This window comes from Schistocerca piceifrons, chromosome 1 (assembly GCF_021461385.2).
Source record: "Schistocerca piceifrons isolate TAMUIC-IGC-003096 chromosome 1, iqSchPice1.1, whole genome shotgun sequence".
NCBI classification, from domain to species: domain Eukaryota; kingdom Metazoa; phylum Arthropoda; class Insecta; order Orthoptera; family Acrididae; genus Schistocerca; species Schistocerca piceifrons.
Genome location: NC_060138.1, coordinates 467,091,453 through 467,097,452, shown reverse-complemented (window position 1 = coordinate 467,097,452; position 6,000 = coordinate 467,091,453).

The following is a 6,000-nucleotide window of genomic DNA, read 5'->3' as shown; positions in this document are numbered from 1 at the left end:
CCATGAGAAACACGACCACACCATAACACCACCGCCTCCGAATTTTACTGTTGAACTACACACACTGGCAGATGACGTTCACCGAGCATTCGCCACACCCACACCCTGCCATCGGATCGCCACATTGTGTACCGTGATCCGTCACTCCACACAACGTTTTCCACTGTTCAAACGTCCAATGTTTACGCTCCTTACACCAAGCGAGGCGTCGTTTTTTCATTTACCAGCGTGATGTGTGGCTTATGAACAGCCGCTCGACCATGAAATCCAAGTTTACTCACCTCCCACCTAACTGTCATAGTACTTGCAGTGGATCCTGATGCAGTTTAGAATTCTTGTGTGATGGTCTGGATAGATGTCTGCCTGTTACTCATTACCGGCGGTCTCTGTCAGTCAACAGACGGGGTCGGTCTGTAAGCTTTTGTACTGTACGTGTCCCTTCTCGTTTCCATTTCACTATCACATCGGAAACAGTGGATCTAGGGATGTTTAGGAGTGTGGAAATCTCGCGTACAGACGTATGACACAAGTAACACGCAATCACCTGACCACGTTCGAAGCCCGTGAGTTCTGCTGAGCGCCCCATTCTGCTATCTCACGATGTCTAATGACTACTGAGGTCGCTGATATGGAGTACATGGCAGTAGGTGGCAGCACAATGAACCTAGTATGAGAAACGTAAGTTTTTTGAGGTTGTCCGGATACTTTTGATCACATAGTGTATTTGGTAGAATGAAGACCATTGAAGAGTTGTGAGTTTAATGAAGTCTAGCAGCGACAGAAAAACCATGAAAATTAAGCAGTTACTTGAATAACATGCAGCTTATAGCTGAGGTTACAAAGAGAAAGGAAGTCATTCTGGAAAATATTTTGTTTTCAACAAAATGTAACATGGACAAAGCGGTGCTAATAAATTTGAAAATTTCGTTGCAAGAAACGTATTTGGCCTACAAAAACAATTGATCATTCAGGACGAAAAGCTTTCATAGGTAAGGTAGCTGTACCAAGTAATTAATATAAGAAACTACCATTTTCTTGTCTGTTCTCCACAGAGGGGGGAATACTCAAAACTATTAATTTAATTTTGAATATGTCTGCAGGTATTGACAATATCCGTTATGAAATGACTAATATTCTGGTAGAGACAATCATCACAGACTTTTTCCAAACATTTAATGATGTATGATGCTAGTAGGAGCTACCTCAAGAAGGGACTGTACATACTTTTGCCTCATAACTATAAAGATTTTAGTTGGGTCGTACAGACAAATAGCACTGTTAGCTCGCATGGGGGAAATTTTGATAACATTGACAAAACTAGGACTATAATGGTGCCTGGATTGCAACAAACACCTGTCACAAAATTAATACAGCACTAAGAGAGATACAAGCGACAATAATACCTTATTTCTATTTTCAACCAATAAATTCGAAGCTATTTGAAAGCGAAATAACGCTAAGAGTTTTCAGGCACTATTAAAGTGTATGACAGTTTGCAAATAAATAAATTATTTAAAGACTTGGGCTACACGACCATTCAAATTAAGTTATACGAAGAATCAGTAGTAGCAGAGTATAAAAAAAGCTATGATTAAGACAAACACATAAACTTCATTTGTCTAAGATAGAAAATACTGAGCTTAACTGGAACCAGTTACTAACCCCTTGTATGTATTTCTTTGTTCCAGAGCTTGAAAGTATTATTCCACCACCCAGAAAGATACTCTAACATTGTATATATTCCTGTAAGAAAGATATACATTTTGCAGAAGAGAAACTTCTTATAAATATGAAATGCAAAACAAACTACAGTGCATTAGGATCATATCCAAAAAATGAACAGTAGTAGTTTTCACAAAGTAACATAGTTTGTGCACAACAAACTCTCTGCTAGTAAAATGACAGGTGAAGCCCCTTGAACTTTTATTTCATTTCCATTTAAGGGGGATTCATTTTATATAAATTTAGCACTGTCCTTTTACGAAGCTATAAACACACCCAGATCGCTACACCATATGTGGCAGGGAGGCTACCCTAAGAATTTAACTGACTTAGACACTTTTACTCAACAAAATCTGAGGGCAACTAGTTAGTTTAATTGTATTAAATGTGCATCTAGATACACTTATGATAAATTGGGTAATCTTCAAACAGATCTTTGGTAATAGCTGTATGTACCAACAGAGCAATTTACCAAGAGAGCAACTGACAGGTTTTTTATAAATAGATTTCCATTTACTGGGCATTTGGTAATTGTACGACTCTACATCTTTCGTGCTTAAAGATGAATTGCGTTGAAATTTCATCAGATTTATACTATCTTCGTAAGTTATGAAACTGTTTACAAATGAAAACACTTATGACAAAGCTGTCTGTCGTTTCTGAAAGCATCTTCTCCAGCATTATGTGCTATTTAGCAATGACTATAATTCTCAATCAAGAGAAGGATCTTGTCAGTATGCACTTTTAAATGAAGAGAGAGAGTTGTACAATAATTTACCAGATTTTTACTTCATTGGCGCTCATAGTTTCAATCTTTAAATGATGATGGTGTAATTTTTCTGCTCCCCATTCAGAGAATCCATAAAACATCAATTATCAAAACAGATCTCAATCTTCCACAGAATCATCGTCTTTCGAGGAAGACTAAAGGATTCCATAGATGTAGTTCCAACAACTTTTTTCCAATTCCTGATCCTATGTCTATGTAAAAATCAGCAACAGAAATAGTAGATAACATCTATGACTTGCAAACTGAAAGTATCCCGTCTCTTACAAAGGCAGGCCACGGCGTTGGGATCACGGATCTACTTGAAACTTTGTACATCTTTAGTAGCCATTAAAACGCATAATGTGCAAGTAATAAAGTGCAATTCCAAGAAAATCGCAAGAGAAACTTCACACGTCTAATATGTAACTGTCCGTGGGTGCCGGACGCTAGGGTTGATGGTGGCCAAGTGGCATAGTCTGGATTTAGCGGCTGCTGAGAGTGGACGTGCCATGCTTCCGTCTGCGGAACGTGTAAGTTCGTGTTTGTTTACGTCACGACTTAGCCTACGCATGGGCACGTGCACTGACGTCATGATAAATAAGTTCAAGAAATCGAAATCACGTTTCAACTTTTGCCCGGAATATGCAAGACCGAAAGCCTTAGATATGGAATCCAAAATTAGATTTTCAGTCTGCAGCGGAGTTCTAAACATTCTGCGTGCTGTCTGTTTGTTCTATATCGTGTCTCCCTACCACTTTCGCGCAACGACGCTCTGAGCGTGTTTTTTAGGGAATTGACTAGTTTGAACCTGGGACCTGTTGCTGGTAAGGAGACGTCAGACCACACATGACATGTAGAATTCAGAAGAGTTCAGTGAGACTAGCGATGATATAACCAAATATTTAATGATTTCAGCGTCAGCTCCACTGCACTCCCTGTAAAGGAATCTTAATACTAACTAAATTTAGTGGAAGGGGTTCAAGGCTTTCCTATTTTTAGTTAGCTGGTAAAATAACGTCGAAAAAGCAGTTAAGTTTACCATTGGAAATTTTATTCTACTCACAAAACATCGTTTATAAATTGCACTATTGATAAAAGGAAATGTTTTAATACAGGATGATAAAAACGAACTGCGTTCAACAAAAACTGTGAACGAATATTCCCTGAATGGGTTTCCAAGTTCTACAATGGATCGAAGAATGACCTATGCCATATCACATCTACAATCTAGGTTTAAATTAAGTTTCACAAGAGAGAAAACTATCAAAATGGTCTACGGTGACCCCCAATTATCTTTAATTACTTATCTAACTTGTCGTAAATTACAGTGGCTGATGTGGCTTCTCAATAACTATATAACAGAAAAATCATCGAGTTTCAGATTTTTACTTCAAGTGGCAAATGTGAACACCATGAGCTTTAATTGACGATCGACACTAGTATTACGTAAAGGGGATGTAATAGATGAGACTTCTGCAGTTCTGACTGAAGCCTTATGCGCTCAAAAATGCGGCATCGCGTGCGTTCATTACCTTGTCGGTATTCATCAGGGCGCGGCGGCCGGCGCAACTCCGTCCAGCTCGCCCTCTCGGAAGCAACTCTTGTCCTCTAACTTCTCCTTACTACAATTTACCGAAGTTGGTTTAAAAAACTGTCTGACTGTGTTTCCATCTGGACAGTCAGGGTCTCAGTGTTAACCTTAAGCTCCGCCTACAAAAATTCTGTCTGTCCAATGAGAAACGTTATACTTTTCGTGGTGGGGCAATGTTTTTAAAGTTTGCAACGCAACAGAGACGCGAAGAAGTCTCACGATAAAACTTGCAGCTGGTGTGGTCCTTCTAGCGTTATCGTAAGATCTATACTGTTCTTCTGGAGAGCTCTATCTTTTAACATGGGCTAGGGGGTGGTCCTAACGTAACAGAGACGCGAAAAAGTCTCACGCTAAAACTTGCGGGTGGTGTGGTCCTAGCAGTTAGCTGGCGACGAGGGTGTCCGTCCGTCCCTTATCGTAGGGCCTTCCAGCTTAACACAGTTCTGCTCTCGGCTTCTATTCTCGTTTCTCCCCTCGGAACTGCGTCTGTCTCACGGTGGGAAGGTATGAGATGCATTTGGGCATTCTTGTGTTAGTCTGTGGTATTCCATTTGCTCACTCCTTACTCGTATTACTTTGGTTAATTTAATGTCACGATTTATTCGGAGCTATGTGACATACTACTGGATTTGCTTATCATGTCAGGGTATTCATGGAAGGTATTGGATTTGCCTGACACCTTACAGAGTGTGCGCTGATATGAAACTTCCTCGCAGATTAAAACTGTGTGCCGGACCGAGACTCGAACTCGGGACCTTTGCAAAGGTCCCGAGTTTGAGTCCCGGGGGTCTCAGTAACATCGGGTACGTTAAAATGATAAATGACATTCGGTGCAAACTCGTTTAGAACGCCACCAAACGGGGACGCAGTTTTCGTCAAGCTGACGGCAACGTAGGCGTTGCCAAAGTCGAAAATGCAGGGTAAGGCGTTAGAACTATTCGTGTGTTCGAACTGCCATTCCTACCTGCAGAGGACGTCATAGAGGCTTTCCGGCCATACGCCGCTGTTCATAATCATAAGGCAAAACACGGGTTCAAAAATGGCTTTGAGCACTATGGGACTTAACTGCTGAGGTCATCAGTCCCCTAGAACTTGGAACTACTTAAACCTAACTAACCAAAGGACATCACACACATCCATGCCCGAGGCAGGTTTCGAACCTGCGACCGTAGCGGTCGCGCGGTTCCACACTGTAGCGTCTAGAACCAGGCGGCCACATCGGCCGGTGCAGACCACTGGGCCCACTTGTGCACGTGCCCTATTCTTAACGGGATGCATTAGTTCACCATTGATATCCGCAGCCGTGTTCCGTTTTATCTGACCATCAGCTGATGTCGGGCCGTAATCATGTACGACGGACAGCCGAGTACTTGTTCTGGGTGTGAAACAGAAGGTCACAGAAGATCTGAATGTCTGCAGCGACCGATAACGCAGGTACCAACTGGAGGCGTAGTACTTGTCTAGTCGTCTACGATACTTCCTATCACGTATAGAAAGACGCTCAAGCCACCACCGGCCGACCGGCAGTTCCCGAAATCAAATGAACAACTGATGGATAGTCTTACGCTCCTTCCTGAACCAGTTGCGGACGAGTTGACCGACTATGTGACTTCAGCCATGTCCTCAGTTCCGGTGGCTGCTCCGGTTGCGCCCGTGCCCGACGCTGATGCCGAACGTGTGTCCATAGTCGACTCTGGATGTCCCGACCGCGCGACTCCCTCTCGTCTTCGGACATAGAAGAACAATTGCGTAAACAACTCTCGCCTAAAGGACGCAAAAGGAGGCGCCGTACGACGTCAAAACCGTACTTTTCGCCCTCTCCAAATGATACACTGTCTGTTGAAGAAATCAACGTTTCAGCGTCTGAGACCGTGAACGACGGCGTCGTCAGTGCATCTGCGGATCGGTGGCCCTCAGT